The 17553-nt window shown below is 45.7% G+C and overlaps 1 protein-coding gene and 1 long non-coding RNA gene across 2 annotated transcripts in view; one reads left to right on the top strand and one right to left on the bottom strand.

Moving 5' to 3' along the window:
* The window catches only part of LOC114813803, an 81507-nt gene extending 70959 nt beyond the window's left edge, over positions 1-10548 (bottom strand). The window contains exons 1-2 of the long non-coding RNA XR_003761552.2: positions 10433-10548; positions 2186-2268 (exon numbers count right to left, since the gene is read on the bottom strand). This is a non-coding gene — a long non-coding RNA (uncharacterized LOC114813803). The remainder of the gene's footprint in view (positions 1-2185; positions 2269-10432) is intronic.
* Positions 1-17553, top strand: part of MAPK6 (mitogen-activated protein kinase 6) — a 67286-nt gene that overhangs the window by 12449 nt on the left and 37284 nt on the right. The window lies entirely within an intron of this gene.

Raw genomic sequence — 17553 nt, 5'->3', positions numbered from 1 at the left:
TCAGGGCTAGAGATGGCCGATGGGTTGATGAGATTTGGATTTGAGAGTTAACTGGGGGAGATGAGATTTTAAGAGACTTATCTTGCAGCTCGCAAACAAAATACGAAGTCTCTACTTACATATAACTGTAATTTGTTCAGGTTATCGCACACCTGAAAGTTGTAACCTGAATATACCCCGGTCCTCTAGGAAACTCTTCCAACTCAACAAGCTACCCCTCTAGACTGTAAGCTCACTGTGGGCAGGGAACATGTCTAACTCTGCTGGATCGAACTCTCCCAAGAGCTTAGTACAGTGTTCTGCCCTCAGTAAGTGCTCAGTAAGTACCATTGATGATGCAGTTACAATACCCAGATCCTTGAATCAGTAATGTAGAACTGGCATTTACCTAAAACACAGGCATTTAACCCTGAACCTCAAAGACAGAGGCTATATATCAGGCTATCCTTAGAAAACCTACCCATAATAGAAAATTTTTCAGTAGGCAGAAATGAAATTTGTTACCCGGAAGCTGTCAATAAAGCATACAATAACAACGTCAGAAGTGATTGGGATAAATTCATGAAGGTGAGATCCATAATAGATTATATAGCAGATGAGGGGTTAAACAAATACATTGATGATAGCTATGGATAAAAAGTAGAAAGGAGAATCAGGAATTTAAATGGAACACCCATAATGACAAAGTGACTAAAGATTGCCAACCATCCCATTGTTCCTTCAAACATCCTTTTGTGGCTACCACAGAAAGAGTATTAGACTGTATGGACCATCAATTTCATCCATTAATGCATTTCTTGTGTTTTTACGAATGCTCTTATTACTCAAAATTGCACAGAGACCAAATCATCCATGCATTTATCATGTTTGTATGAATGCTCTTATTACTCAAAACTGCACAGAGAGACTGAAAAGTAAAGACTGAACGAAGAAAGGCAATATGTCCTTTCGAACACTGACAGACTGGTGTTGTGCCTTTGGTATATTTGCCTTCTCTGTGTACAATGCATTGGGAGGAAGGCAGTTAATCCAAGAATGCATTAAGGAGACCTGGTCTTTTTCATCCTCTCTCCCAGTGTACCATTGTGCCCCAGAAGAGAGTACCCAAGCTATATCGAAGAAATGATTATAGGATACCTTCATTGATCTAACCTTATACCGCTCCTCAGACATATAAAGACCCTCCAAATTTCGTGACCCCATATTTCTGGGCTTCCTCTTTTTCTCAGGTTTGAATAGCAATCAAATCCTCATGATTTGATAGCAATCAAATCCTCAAATCCACTTTTGCTTGAAGATGGGGAAACAGTCCCCTTCTCTCTCCATGACCCTTTATAATATTATTATTATTTATAAAGCCATGAGTCAGAGGTCATGGGTTCGAATCCCGGCTCGGCCACTTGTCAGCTGTGTGACTTTGGGCAAGTCACTTAACTTCTCTGTGCCTCAGTTACCTCATCTGTAAAATGGGGATTAAGACTGTGAGCCCCACGTGGGACAACCTGATTCCCCTGTGTCTAACCCAGCGCTTAGAACAGTGCTCGGCACATAGTAAGCGCTTAACAAATACCAACATTATTATTATTATGATGGGATGCTAAGGATGTCTCTCCCAGCTTTAGGACAACAGTCTTTTCTCTTTGAAAAATTTTGGGCCACCACTGTTGGAAAAGATCTGTCTTTTTTTTTTTAACCCAAAAGTTAAAGCAAAAAAGCCTCTCAAGGGTTTTGTTCTGACCTTAAATGAGAGTTGAGGTATGAAGAATTTCGGGAATGGGCTTTCTAGTTCATTGCTAATCTTGTATTTCCCCACAGTAAAACAAAAAGTCAGTAAGATCCCCTTAGGCAATGTAATTGCAAATGAACCTTATAGCCTAGTCAAAACACACTACCACAAGTTTGCATAACGAACTTTCTGGCTTTAACAAAGTGTCTTACTGGTAAGAGGATTGTGACACTTAATATCCAAGAAGAAAATACGTTCCTAGCCCCTGCCTTGGAACACTGGACAGATAGATTAGTTTTTAGAAATGACCAAAATGTGTTTTTGAACATGGTAAATCTCATTCTTCATGTCTCCAGCCGTTCCTTTCACTGCTCCCTGGGAAGATGGGGGTGAGTAAAAGGGGAACTAATATACCGACACGGAAATGGCCCTCCCACCCCTTAACCTGTTCCCCAGTACCTTACAGTTGCGAAGCCTCTCCGCACAACTGCAGTCTCTGGTTGTAGTCTTGGAGCAGAAAGCCAGAAGAGAGGGTGCCTGGGCTGAAAGGTGGAGAGAGAGAGAGAGGAGGATACATTTAGTCTAGTGCTCTGCACACAGTGAGCGTTCCATAAATACAATTGAACGAACGAATGTCCTGCCCCATGTGCTCCAGCTTCTCCCCTAAGGTGGTCCCTGCCCATCCAAATAGATGTATAAATTTTTCCTTTGCATAAATCTAAGGGTAATTGAACCAGAACTGAGTTGGAGGTGAAGGTGGTGAAGAAGTTGAGGGTGGGTGGGGTGACAGCCAGAGGCGGCTTCTGCACATCAGTGAGATAGAGACTGACCACCTAAACCCCGAGTCTTCTGGAGCTTCCAACAGGCTCTGCTCCAGCCAGGCAGGGCGAGACCCTGAAGCAGTGTGAGGGCTGAGGCTGTTGTGAGTTTCACGATTGTTGGATTCTGAACAGGCCTGCCTGAACACTGAGGAGCCTTAATGCCCTGTTGAGCTTATCGTAAGCATCGTTGCCTTTGACTTTCTATGCTTTCATTATTTCATTCTTTCCCTGGGTTTCTGTTGCCGGTCCGATTCCGCTTCCCCTCTCCCCTAGCCCTTATTAGGATTAGATAGGTCCTAGGTCCTAGATTAGGAGGTCCCTGGGGTCAGGTCTAGTTCTTCTCTGTGTATTTTTCCCAGAATTTAGCACAGATTTTGCACTCCGTAAGTGCCCAATAAATACTAGTGAATGAATGAGAGGGAGGAAGGGAGAGAGGGAGGTGAATCAATGAGAGGAAGGGAGAGAGGGAGGTGAATGAATGAGAAGGAGGAAGGGAGAGAGGGAGGCTCTACATCCAGTACATATTCCCTGGGCCAAAAGGAGTGAGACAAGATGTGCAACAGCCGTCACGGTGAGGCTTCAGCCGGAAATTCCTCCCAAGCTCCATCAGCAAGATTTTATCTAATCACATCCCAGGACTAGATCTGCTTGCCTGGGAAAGATGCATGGGTGCCCAAATTTTCTTTTTCAAATACGCTCAGTTCTCCCATCACACCCGCTTTTCCCCTGCCATCTGGCTAAAATGCTGCTAGAGGATTAGGGAAACTGCGCAGAACACGATCGTGATGTTGGAGGTAACGATGGTGTACATGTGTACAGTGACATTCGAGGCACCCAAGCTTTCCTTAGTAGGGGTGTGTCAAGAACAGAGTCCTTCCATTATAGGAGAAATGAGTGTACAAGGAAAAGTGGGTGGAGTCAAATCAGTATTTTTAACTATTCCACATTGCTCGTCCCCTGGCCAGTTTAAAAACAAAACACTAACACTCCCCAGAATCTCCTAGATCAGTTCAGGGTGGTGAGCAATTAAGGACTAAAAATAATTGCTCTGTTTGAAAGTGAAAGAAGAGCTTCACAGAGAGCTAATGTTGGGAGGTCCAACATTTGGCTAATGGGAATGTTTAGAAATTATTTTGGAGGAACCAGCATCGAACCTTGATCCTGATCTTGAGCACTCAAATTTTCTAGGTACTTCAAGCTCCCAAGATACAATGGCTTCTATTATTAAATAACCCTGGCAGAAAAACGTTTTTGAACGATACCTGAATAATTGAGGCCAAGGTGTAATTTTAGGTCTGAATTAACCAGATACTTTTCTAGTCCCAGTTTAAACCTGTAACCACATAAGGCAGGTATATCCAAACAATTTAGGCAGGTATATCTGAACAATAGCCCGGGCTTGGGAGTCAGAGGTCATGGGTTCGACTCCCGGCTCTGCCACTTGTCAGCTGTGTGACTTGGGGCAAGTCGCTTAACGTCTCTGTGGTTCAGTCACCTCATCTGTAAAATGGGGATTAAGACTGTGAGCCTCACGTGGGACAACCTAATTACCCTGTATCTACCCCAGCCCTTAGAACAGTGCTCTGCACATAGTAAATGCTTAACAAATAACATTATTATTATTTTCATGTAATTCATCTATCTGGCATGGAGTGGTATGGAGTCTATCTGGCATGGAATGTTTGGGCCAAACATAGGATGCTTTGGGGCAATTAAGGAGGAAGCATGGCCTGATGAAAAAAACATGGGAAAGGGAATCAGGATACCTAGATTCTAGTCCCACTATTGGCCTGCTATGTGATTTCTCCTCAGTTTCCGCCTCAGTTTCCTCATCTGTAAAATGGGAATGATTCCAGCTCTTCCTTCCTCTTAGACTGTGATTAGACTGTAAGCCCGTCATTGGGCAGGGATTGTCTCTGTTGCCGAATTGTACATTCCAAGCGCTTAGTACAGTGCTCTGCACATAGTAAGTGCTCAATAAATACTATTGAATGAATGAATCCTGAGAGGGATAGGGACTATGTCTGCTCTGTCTTGTTTCTACCTCAGCACTTGGCTCAGTGATTAGCACGTAGAGACTACTAGCTCTGTTTGGGTCCAGTGGGAACAACCCCACCCTGGGAACCCCAAGACCCAGCTTCTAATCATTTGTTCTGCCTGATGGGCTGTGCCGTCAACGGCCAAGATTTCTGATCGGAGAACCCCTTAGGGCATTCCGCAGGGCGAACTGACCCATCGGGACTTCTGAAAAATAGCTGGCTAACTTGGGCAGGGGAGGCCACAGCGGCTACCATGGGCAAATTCCTGTTTCGTAGCACCATAAACCAGCTGGACCGGCACTCCGCTGTGCTCATTTCATCTGTTACTGAGTACTGCATATAGAAAAATAAACCTTTTCGTACACTTTCCAGAGCGCTGCCCGTCACCTGCCGTCTCCCGTGACTAGCAGGCAAAGAAAGAGAACGCAAACCGTCAACACGAATCAATTCCAAACCACCAGCACAAAAATCAATTTTTCAGCACAGGTTCTCTGGGCCCAAGTGCCTAATTAAGAAATAGTCACGCCTCAGGTTGGCCTTCGCCTTAAAATGTAGGTGGTGTGAGACTCTGGTGCTGACCTCAGACCAGGGATACCTGGGTTCTTAGAACTGTTTTGTCCCCACCCTGCCTGCAGAAGACTAATTGATGCTCTACTCTCAAATATCTAGACGGCTTCTTGCCGTGGAGAGGGAGGAGGAACAAGAAAACTAGAGCAGTTCTTTTGTCCGTCTACACGAGGGTAAACAAGCCTCTAAGAAATCACCACTAGAGACTCAGAGGCAAAACACTCCCATTTGCAATAAATGTTTTGAAGAATCATCTTGTTGCACAGATCCAGTCCAGCTGAGAAGCAATGATGATTCACACCTGTCTGCACTCCTTATCAGAGAAGCAGCGTGGCTCAGTGGAAAGAGCACGGGCTTAGGAGTCAGGGGTCATAGGTTCTCATCCCAGCTCCACCACCTGCCAGCTGGGTGACTTTGGGCAAATCACTTCACTTCTCGGTGCCTCAGTTACCTCATCTGTAAAATGGGGATTAAAAGTGTGAGCCCCACATGGGACAGCCTGATTACCCTGTATCTACCCCAGTGCTCGGCACATAGTAAGTGCTTAACAAATACCAACGTTATTATTATTATTTATCCTTTTTTGTGAAACCTGGGTTTGTTACATGTAGATAGTGGTTACTTGACCACGAATATTTCTCATATGGACTGTGAAAACACATAAGCTCCTAATAGTATATGCCCAATACCTGTAATAATAATAATGTTGGTATTTGTTAAGCACTTACTATGTGCCGAGCACTGTTCTAAGCGCTGGGGTAGACACAGGGGAATCAGGTTGTCCCACGTGGGGCTCACAGTCTTAATCCCCATTTTACAGATGAGGTAACTGAGGCACCGAGAAGTTAAGTGACTTGCCCAAAGTCACACAGCTGACAAGTGGTAGAGCCGGGGTTCGAACCCATGACCTCTGACTCCAAAGCCCGTGCTCTTTCCAGTGAGCCACGCTGCTTCTTCTACTTATACAGAAATTACCTAATCATTTAAAGGGATTAAAAGGCAGGAGATAATTGGCCTGATCACTCATAAATAATAAGGAGCTGTGGGTCAGCCTCTCTCACCTTGGGGGAAAGATGATGAAGAGGTAAAAGATAAAATAGAGGGAAAATATTCATTCATTCAATTGTACTTATTAAGTCGGTATTTGTTAAGCGCTTACTATGTCCCGAGCGCCGTTCTAAGCGCTGGGGTAGATACAAGGTCATTAGGTGGTCCCACGTGGGGCTCACAATCTTCATCCTGTGTGCAGAGCACTGTACTAAGCACTCAGGAGAATACAATACAACAATAAAACTGACACATTCTCTGCCCACAGTGAGATTCCACATTGGGCAGGGGGTCTCAGCCTCCCTGCAGTAACTCTGGGAATGCTTTTTAGGGGGCTTGAGCACCTTTACTCCTTTGTTTGCCAGGGTCCAGCACCCAGTCCTTCAGCTCCCTCCCCAAAGAGCACGGCCTAGGAGAGAGAGCACGGGGATGGGAGTCAGAAGGACCTCGGTTCTAATTCCCGCTCTGCCACTTTTCTGCTGTGTGACCCTGGGCAAGTCACTTCACTTCTCTGGGCCTCAATTACCTCATCGAAATAGGGATTAAGACTGTGGGCCTTGTGGGGGACAGGTCCAACCCGATTACCTTGTATCTACCCCAGCACTTAGAACGGTGCCTGGCACATAGTAATCATTTAACAAATACTATAATTATTATGATTATTATAGGGATGATAAGACCTCAGAGGGATGTCCCTCATTGGTTAGTAATCTCCTCTTAGGAGAAAAACCACTCTGACAGGGCAATGTTGTTGAACCCAGGACCACCCCCAGAGGGGTTACTGATAGATTGGATTTGCTTTGCAGACGAAGGGGCTAAATACTATAATTATTACTAATACTGGATGAGTCTGCACAAGACAAACTCGTTCTTTGGAGGAGAATTTTTTAGTAGAAAATATCATTTCCTTTTCAAGGAAAAATCCTAATGCTAAGAGCAGAGATTAAATCAGGCAAACAAAACCAATTTCAGCAAAACCATGAACCGTCCCATCTCCAGGCCTCCCACAGCAATCTAATGACAGCGTGCTGCTCTGACCAACAGGGAATGTTTGAAGCTTTACCACCCCACTCTTCTTCCCACTTCCATTCCATTTCTGGCAGGTAACTAGACATCTAGAACTAAGCTAACTCTCAGGGTTACCTCAGCTGTCACTCAGGCAGAGGCATGTGCCTATCAGGAAATAGGCCTGAAGACTCAATCGCATTGCTTCTTCCAAGTTAACGTTTTCCTCTCAAATCAAGCTCAATTGCACTGAAAAATTATTTTGGGCATACTGAGTTCCTAATGGGCCCCAGAAACCACCTGACTGGCAGATCCTTACCCGGATTCCTAATGGCTCTTCACTCTGAATTGCACAGAGGCTGCCCGGGGATAAGGCCCAGATCCCCATACCCGCTGGATCAGACCAGACTGAATCAGGGGCCACATCCTGCCAGCACAAGACAAGCATTTAAGACTCCATTTTGGGTCCAACCTCCAGCCCCTCCTCATTTAGCTTCCTGCTCCTGGTGACCAAAAAAGACCTCAGGGGCTGGAGGTAGAGACTGGGTTCACAATCCTTCCCTGGTCTGGGCCTCCATGGGCAGAGGCATCTGACCAGCCTCTGGTTACCACCACAGGGAAACAATTACCTCTCCAGAATACCTGTTCTGGGACTTTTCCTTTCACCTGAGCTGAGTTTTGAGTTAGTTTAGAGAAGCAGCAGGGCACAGTGGAAAGAGCCCGGGCTTGGGAGTCGGAGGACATGGGTTCTAATCCCAGCTCTGCCCCTTGCCTGCTGTGTGACCTTGGGAAAGTTACTTAAATCCTCTGTGCCTCAATTCCCTCATCTGTAAAATGGGGATTAAGACTGTGAGGCCCATGTATCTACCCCAGAGCTTAGAACAGTGCTTGGCCCATAGTAAGCTCTTAACAAATATCATTATTATTCTGGCCCGGTCCAGATTATTCCCAGCCCTGATTCCCAGCACAGGTTCTGAGGAGAAACAGGTAGTTTGGGACACCAGACATGTAAATCCAGGCCACTCAGCACAATTTTCACTGTTAGCTACTCCCTTAATCTACCTCCTGCAGATCCAGAGAAGCAATGTGGCCTAGTGGAAAGAGCATAGGCCTGTGAGTCAGAAGACCTGGATTTTAATCCTGGCTCTGTCACTTGTCTGCTGTGTGACATCGTTCAAGTCACTTAACTTCCCTGTGCCTCAGTACCCCAATAGCAAAATGGAGATTCATTACCTGTTCTCCCACCTACTTGAACTAAGAGTCCCATGTGGGAACTGATTACCTACATCAGTGTTTAGTGCAGGAAGGGAATGTTTCTGCGACTTCTGTTGTACTCGCCCAAGCGCTTAATACAGTACTTTTCACATAGTAAGTGCTAAATATATGCCACTGATTGATTGAAGACAGTGCTGGGCACATAGTAAGTATACAACAAATAACACATTTTTTTTAATGGCATTTAAGCACTTACTATGTGCCAGGCACTAAGTGCTGGGGTAGATACAAGATAATCAGGTTGGACACAGTCCATGTCCCACTTGGTAGTCACACTCAACCCCTATTTTACAGATGAGGTAACTGAGGCACAGAGAAGTTGTGTGTCTTGCCCCAGGTTACACATACACACACACACATAGCAGACAGGTGGAGAAGTAGTGATTAGAACCCAGGTCCTCTGACTCCCAGGCCCATGCTCTTCTGTTAGGCCATGATCCTTCTCAATTACGATTATTATTTGAACCGAAAAAAGAAATTTCCAACCAGAAAAGCAATTTTCCACAAACATGCCTTCCCCATGAAGACACAGCTTTAAACTATAAAGCTGTATAATGTAAAAAGACTACACTGCTTTGATCTGACACACAATATATTATTTCTCTGAAGCGTTTTACCACAAGTAAATTACTTCTTTTTATTGTTTGAGCCAAGATGTTATCATGGACTAGAGTCTTAACTGCCTCAGTATTGCTAAACAAGCTTTAGACAACCATTACACCCACTTGATTAGCAGCTTTTTATTGTGGTTCTGGTAAGAGTTAGGGAAGCATCTCCTATTATGAGAAAGTACACCTTCCATGTCTCTTTTTCATCTAACATTTTTCTTGAAAGATGACTCCGCAGCTTCAAGATTTTTTTTTTTTTAATCACGGTTCCGCTCTTGTACTTTAGGTGCCATGGAAGATTTAATGACAGTCCATTTAGTGTCCAGTTTATGTGCTGGAGGTCACAGACAAGGTCGGATGGGATGGACAGCTCCAGGTCAATACTTGAAAGAATGGTCCTGCCTTATATTCATGTGGATTTGGTTAGTTCAGTTAGTTCCTTTTTTGACTCACGCAGTGAAAACACAAATGTTGCTCAGAATTTCCCTGCCAGTTCAGAAATTGACCCCCAAAGAAGAACCCCAGTGCAAAGGAAATAAAACCAACACTTCAGGCTCTTGCCATCTGGCCCTGAATTTCATTCCAATCAGTGGTATTTGATATGATATTTGTTAAGGGCTTTCTATGTTCCAGACACTGTTTTAAGCGCTGCGGTAGGTACAAGGTAGGGCACAGCCCATGTCCCACATAAAGCTTACAATTTTAATCCCCATTTTACAGATGAATTGAGGTGCAGAGAAGTTAAGTGACTTGCCCAAGATCACACAGTAGACAAGTGGTGGAACAGGGATTAGAACCCACAACCTTCTGCCTCCCAGGCCCATGCATTAAGCCACACTGCTTCCTAAACCAACACCATCCGATATTCCCAGGCAGTTTCCTATCCAAGTATTAACCGAGGCCTGAACCTGCTTAGCTTCCAAGATCAGACCTGTCCTGGGGGGCTGCAGACATTACTGAACTCTTGTGTGTGCACATCATTCAGTGGAAAGAGCCCAGGCTTTGGAGTCAGAGGTTGTGGGTTCTAATCCTACCTCCACCGCTGGCCAGCTGTGTGACTTTGGGCATCACTTAACTTCTCTGTGCCTCAGTTACCTCATCTGTAAAATGGAGATTAAAACTGTGAGCTCCACGTGGGACAACCTGATCACCTTGTATTCCCCCAGCACTTAGAACAGTGCTTTGCACATAGTAAGTGCTAAACAAATACCACCATTATTAAAACAACATAATTGGTAAACACATTCCCTCCTCACATGGAGCTTACAGTCTACAGGGGGAAACAGACGTTATGGATTTCTGTTTTTCTCACACAGGAGATCCCAAACCCAATCTAACTCTCACCAATCCATTTTTAGAGGGCTGGAATCCTTCTGCTCAATCCTTAGGGACTCCACGCACATTCTTTTACACTCTTGAATCTTCAGCTCTTGGTGATAGATAATCCTGCCTTCTCTGAAACCAGAGTTTTGTAAGGAGGACCTCTGGGTCCCCCCCAGCAGGAGTGTCTGAATCATCAACGATTTGATGATTCTCACCTGTTGGCAGGGCCACGCCCAGGATTCAGGGCTGCCTAGGAGGGTTTCTCCACCTGTTAGTAGAGGCTCTTCTGGGTGTTAGTGTTTATGTTTTAGTGTCTTCACAGGGTCATGGCAATCCCCGAGAAGCAGCGTGGCTCAATGAAAAGAGCCCGGGCTTGGGAGTCAGAGGTCATGGGTTCAAATCCCGTATCTGCCATGTCAGCTGAATGACTTTGGGCAAGTTACTTAACTTCTCTGGGCCTCAGTTACCTCAGATTAAGACTGTGAGCCCCATGTGGGACAACCTGATAATCTCTTATCTACCCTAGTGCTTAGAACAGTGCTAGGCACATAGTAAGCGCTCAATAAATACTATTGAATGAATGAATCCATCTTCTCTTTTGAATTTTCAGTTAATCAGCTACTTCATCAAAACACCTTTCTTTTACTTCCTGTTAAAAATCCTTGTTCTTCCTATTGCTCCCACTACCTAACAACGTTTTTTTTGTGTCCCCTATTAGACTGCAAAACGTACATGGGTCTTATTATTGTATCTTATAAATGATTTATTTATATTTATGTCCATCTCCCCTTCTAGACTGTAAATTCACTGTGGGCAGGGAAGCTGACTACCAGGTCTGTGGAACTGTACTTTCTCAAGCATTTAGTATGGTGCTTTGCACACCATAAGCACTCCGAAAATACTAATAATAATGTTGGTATTTGTTAAGCACTTACTATGTCCAGAGCACTGTTCTAAGCACTGGGGTAGATACAGAGTAATCAGGTTGCCCCACATGAGGCTCACAGTCTTCATCCCCATTTTACAAATGAGGGAACTGAGGCACAGAGAAGTAAAGTGACTATTGATGATGATGATGATGAGTCTTGTTTCTACTGTATTCTCTAAAGCACTAGTACAGTGCTTTGCACTCAGTAGATACAAAATAAATATCATTGATTAATTGATTGCTTGGGGCCCATATTTGACCTTCCTGGTCCAAGGCAGCTCCAAGACCCCTCCTCTTTCCCCACCTCAGCCCCCCTGGCCACTGTAGCTTCTTGCAGGATCCGAAGGTCAGTGATGAGGAATGCAGCACAAGCTTTCTGCCATCAGATCCAGACTGATCCAGATCTGACTCTCAGGCCGAAAGGTTTGCCCACCTCTGGCCTACTTTGATTTGCTGAAGGGAAAAGCTGAATTTGTTAGAAGGTACATCACTAGCCGTAAGAGTGGATATCAAAGACCATTTTCCTATTCTTCCTCTCCTTTATTCTCTTTTCTTTTTCCCCTCTTCCTCCTTTTCCTCCCGTCTCTCCACTCCTGGCCTTGCTCCTCTTGGACCCCACCCACAATGACCAGAAATCAGGTCATCCTACGAATGACCGTGGCCAGGCCCTGGGAGGATTATACAGGCCCCAAATTGTAGCGCTGGATTACCAAACCTAGTCAGAGGCAAGTTCAGGCAGGTGCCCAACCCACATTTTGGAGTTTGGGACAGGGAGGGAGGGCCATGGAGCGGTGATTGTGGGGTTAATATACGTCTGCCATAGTCCCACTCACTCGCCTAGTTCTCTCCTGGGCTGCAGGGATTATATCTCTCCAAGTCCCGGGGCAACTAAGCTTGTGTTGCTACCTAGAAGGGAGCTCAGTCCAGCTTCTAGTTCAGCTCACTACCCGTTCAGAATTTGCAAGTACCCAAAACCAATATTGTACCAAGTTGGGTCTAGGTCAGGCCTGGTCAGTCTGAAATCCAGTTTTCCAGCTCAGGGAGGGTTCTTTCAGGTTCCCCTGTGCTTCTCATCTCAAGTGGAAGAAAGAGTTCTGCAGATTTTCATTTTTCTTTTACTCTAAACCAATCAATCGTTCCATCAGTAGTATTTATTGAGGGCTTAGTATGTGCAGAGCCCAGTACTAAGTATTAGTAGGCGTGATTCTTTGCTCTCAAAGAGCCTATTATCTAATAAGCAGGTGGAATGGGGTGTGAGAGCCCTTTGGCAAAGCCACTTCATTTCTCTGTGCCTCAGTTACCTCATCTGTAAAATGGGGATTAAGACTGTGAGCCCCATGTGGGACAACCTGATTCCCCTGTGTCTACCCCAGTGCTTAGATCAGTGCTCTGCACATAGTAAGCACTTAACAAATACTAACTTTATTTTTATTATTATTATTAAGTGCCTACTATGTGCCAGGCACTGTACTAAGCGCTGCTGCTGCTGATGGTATTGTTAAGCATTTACTATGTGCCAGGCACTGCGCTAAGCACTACTGCTGTTGATGGTGTTTAATAATGATAATAATAATAATTATTATTATAAATTATTATAAATATTGTTAGAAATACGGTTGAATGAATGAATCTGCCTCCAGAGTTCAGCCGGAGGGTTTCCGTTAATTCAGTTGTATTTATCAAGCACTTACTGTGTGCAAAGCAATATACTAAGCGCTTGTTTCCATTGAGAATCAGTGCGGCTTAGTGGAAAGACCACTGGGCTGGGAGTCAGAGGACCTGGGTTCTAATTCCGGCTCCACCCACTTGTCTGCTGTGTGACTCTGGGCGAGTCAGTTCACTTCTCTGGGCCCTCATCTGTAAATTGGAGATTAAGACTGTGAGCCCCATGTGGGACATGGACTGTGTTCCACCTGAGTGGCGTGAGTCTACCGCAGTGCTTCATACAGTGCCTGGCACATACGAACACACTTTTTTTAAAAAATAGAGACTGCTTTGCAAGGGAGAGAGGAGACATGAAGCATATATGCTTGGAGGAAGAGAGGTAGGCCCTCACAGAGGGACCCGCAAGCAGATTTCACATGCAGGGAAGGTAAATTGCAGATCATCTAAGCCCAAGGGGGTTAATTAATTCATTAATTCATTCAATAGTATTTATTGAGCACTTACGATGTGCAGAACACTGTATTAAGAGCTTGGAATGGACAATTCGGCAACAGATAGAGACAATCCCTGCCCAGTGATGGGCTCACAGTCGAATCAGGGGAGACAGACAGACAAAAACAAGACAACATAATCACGATAAATAGAATCAAGGGGATGGACACCTCCTTAGCAGAATAAATACGGTAATAAAATATATACAAATGAGCAAAGTGCTGAGGGGAGGGGGAGGGGGAGGAGCAGAGGGAAAGGGGGCTCATCTGAGGGGAGGTGAAGGGGGAAGGGGGAGGAGCAGAGGGCGGAGGGGGGGAAAAGAGGGAGTGGAGGGAAAAGGGGAAGCTCAGTCTGGGAGGGCCTCTCGGAGGAGGTGAGCTCTCAGTAGGGTTTTGAAGAGGGGAAGAGAGTCTGGTGGAGGTGAGGAGGGAGGGCAATCCAGGACATGTGGAATAAAAGTGGGGCAGTGCCCACCAGATGTTGGCATTGGTATTTGGTGTTGATTCTTTTTGAGAAGAAGCGTGGTTCAGTGTGGAAAGAGCACTGGTCTGGGAGTCAGAGGACCTGCGTTCCGATCCCGGCTCGGCCACCTGCCTGCCGTGTGATGGTGTAGTGGATTGAACACAGGCCTAGGACTCAGAAAGTCATAGGTTCTAATCCCGGCTCTGCCACGTTGTCTGCTGTGTGACCTCGACCAAGTCACTTCACCTCTCTGGGCCTCAGTTACCTTCATCTGGAAAATGGAGATTGAGATGGTGAGTCCCAGGTGGGACAGGGACTGTATCCAACCCCATTTGCTTATATCCACCCCAGAGCTTAGTACAGTGCCTGGCACGTAGGAAATGCTTAACAAATATTATCATTATTATTGTTATCTGGGGCAAGACTCTTTGGAGTACATTTTTCCTCATCCGTAAAACTGGGCATAAATACTTGTTCTTCTTCCTCTTTGGAGCCTCATGTGGGACAGGGACTGTTGCAGTGGGATTGTTTTGAATCTACCCCAGGATTTAGTTCCGTGTTTGGCAGTTGTTAAATGCCTCAATACAATTATTTTCATAGACTTAGGGAGTGGGACCCCTGGCTTCCCAGAGGGCAGGGGGAATCATAATAATAATAATGTTGGTATTTGTTAAGCACTTACTATGTGCCGAGCAATGTTCTAAGCGCTGGGGTAGATACAGGGTAATCAGGTTGTCCCACGTGGGGCTCACAGTCTTAATCTCCATTTTACAGATGAGGGAACTGAGACACAAAGAAGTTAAGTGACTTGCCCACAGTCACACAGCTGACAAGTGGCAGAGCTGGGGTTCGAACTCATGACCTCTGACTCCCAAGCCCGGGCTCTTTCCACTGAGCCATGCTGCTTCTTTAATAATAATGTTTGTATTTGTTGATATTTTTTAAACACTTACTATGCGCAGAGCACTGTTCTAAGTGCTGGGGTAGATACAGGGTCATCAGGTTGTCCCACGTGGGGCTCACAGTCTTAATCTCCATTTTACAGATGAGGGAACTGAGACACAAAGAAGTTAAGTGACTTGCCCACAGTCACACAGCTGACAAGTGGCAGAGCTGGGGTTCGAACTCATGACCTCTGACTCCCAAGCCCGGGCTCTTTCCACTGAGCCATGCTGCTTCTTTAATAATAATGTTTGTATTTGTTGATATTTTTTAAACACTTACTATGCGCAGAGCACTGTTCTAAGTGCTGGGGTAGATACAGGGTCATCAGGTTGCCCCACGTGAGGCTCAAAGTTAATCCTCATTTTACAGATGAGGTAATTGAGGCACAGAGAAGTTAAGTGACTTGCCCACAGTCACACAGCTGACAAGTGGCAGGGCTGGGAGTCAAACCCATGACCTCTGACTCCGAAGCCCAGGCTCTTTCCACTGAGCCACGCTGCTTCCCATTCTTTTATTCCTACCCTGCTTTCTTTTAGCCGTTACCCACAGTCCGGCGTAACCCCGAGATCTCCCGTCAGCTCCTCTCTTTGAACCCCCCACACACTCCAGTGCCTGTGAGCCTGTCGTTGGGTAGGGATTGTCTCTGTTGCCGAACTGTATTTCCAAGCACTCAGTACAGTGCTCTGCACACAGTAAGCACTCAATAAATATGATTGAATGAATGAAAGAAAATACCATTAAAAAAAAGAGAGACAGACACCGAGACAAATAAAGCTAGGAGGAAGCAATAGACTAGAAAGATGTGTACCTAACTGCTCTCACTGTGGGTAGGGGGAGGTGGGGAAGATGTTTTTCCAAGAGCTTAGGTGGCGAAGAAGTGCTGAAGTGGCATTTGGGAGCGATATAGAATGGACCCTCCTTGTTGACCTCCCAGTCTCCTGTCTCTCCCCACGTCAGTCCAAACTTCACTCTGTTGCCCATTTCTACAAAAACTTACACCCCGTTTCTCGAAACAATCCGGGGGTTGCCCATCCACCTCCGTACCAAACAAAAGCTCCTCTACATTGGCTTTAAAGCAGTCCATCACCTTGGCCCCTTCTACCTCGCCTCGCTTCTCTCCTTCTACAACCCAGCTGCGCACTTCCCTCCTTCAGTGCTCGCCTCCTCACTGTGCTTGGAGCTCGCCTGTCTCGCAGCTGACCCCTAACCCACATCTTGCCTCTGGCTTGGAAGGCCCACCCTCCTCAAATGACGCTCCCTCCCCTCAAAGCCTAATGGAAGGCACATCTCCTCCAAGAGGCCTTCCCAGAATAAGCCCTACTTTTCCTCATCTCCCACTCCCTTCTGCGTCGCCCTGACTTGCTCCCTTTGCTCTTCCCCCCTCCCAGTCCCACAGCACTTATGTGCATATCTGGAACTTTATCTATTTGTATCCATTTCCATCTCCCCCACATTAGACTGTAAGCTCGTTGTGGGCAGGGAATGTCACCGTTTATTGTTGTATTATCGTTTCCAAAGCGCTTAGTATAAGGCCCTGCACTCAGTAAGCGCTCAATAATTACGATTGAATGAAGGAATGAGATGAGAAATGAATCGGGGAAGGTCTCCTGGAAGAGATGTGATTTCACCAGGGCTCTGATGATGCAGAGGGTCATAGTGAGAATGGAGTGGGAGTTCTAGGTAGGAGGGAGAGGGTGAGCAAGAGGTCAGTGACATGAAAGCTGGACAACGGGGCTTGAGAGGAGCAAAGAGTGAAAATTGAGTTGTAATGGGGGAGGAGAAGGGCTAAAACTGTTATCTGTTGCCGAATTGTACTTTCCAAGCGCTTAGTACAGGGCTCCGCACACACTAAGCGCTCAATAAATGCGATTGAATGAATGAATGAGTGAATAAATTGGAGGGAGCGTGCTGTTGGGGTGCCTTATGTCAATCAGGTTGGTAAACACGTTCCCTGCCTACAAGGAGCATAGTCTAAAGAGTCCGGAGATTCAGCTTGATCAGTGATCAGGTGTTTCTGCTTGAAGCAGCGTGGCTCAGTGGAAAGAGCACGGGCTTTGGAGGCAGAGGTCATGGGTTTGAATCCCGGCTCGGTCACTTGTCAGTTGTGTGACTTTGGGCAAGTCACTTAACTTCTCGGTGCCTCAGTTACCTCATCTGTAAAATGGGGATGCAGACTGTGAGCCCCACGTGGGACAAGCTGATTCCCCTGTGTCTACCCCAGCGCTTAGAACAGTACTCGGGACATAGTAAGCGCTTAACAAATACCAACATTATTATTATTATGAAGCAGAAAATAATGTGTAAACCATTGGAGGTTTTAGAAAAATGGGGAGATACGTGCAAAATGATCCTCATTTTAGGGCTACCAATCCCTTCACTCCATCTTGATTTCTCACTGGTCTTTGCTACCCTCTTTAAAGTTCCTACCTCAGCAAATTCCCTGGCACGAAACCCCTCAGAGTGGATAGATCACTAGCCTTTTCTATTATTAAGTTAAACAGCCTCCCCTCCTCCTTCGAAGGCCCTCCTCCTGCACTTATTAGCAATGCAGCTATGCAGGTCAGAGACTTTGCTACTTGCCTTTCCTATGACCCTTCCTGGGGTTCCCACCAAATTTGCTTGGCAATAAATTTGTGGGTCTGAAGACATT

Source organism: Ornithorhynchus anatinus, chromosome 8 (assembly GCF_004115215.2).
Source record: "Ornithorhynchus anatinus isolate Pmale09 chromosome 8, mOrnAna1.pri.v4, whole genome shotgun sequence".
NCBI lineage: Eukaryota > Metazoa > Chordata > Mammalia > Monotremata > Ornithorhynchidae > Ornithorhynchus > Ornithorhynchus anatinus.
The sequence above is the reverse complement of the archived record's forward strand: the minus strand, read 5'-3'. Positions and strand labels throughout refer to the sequence as shown.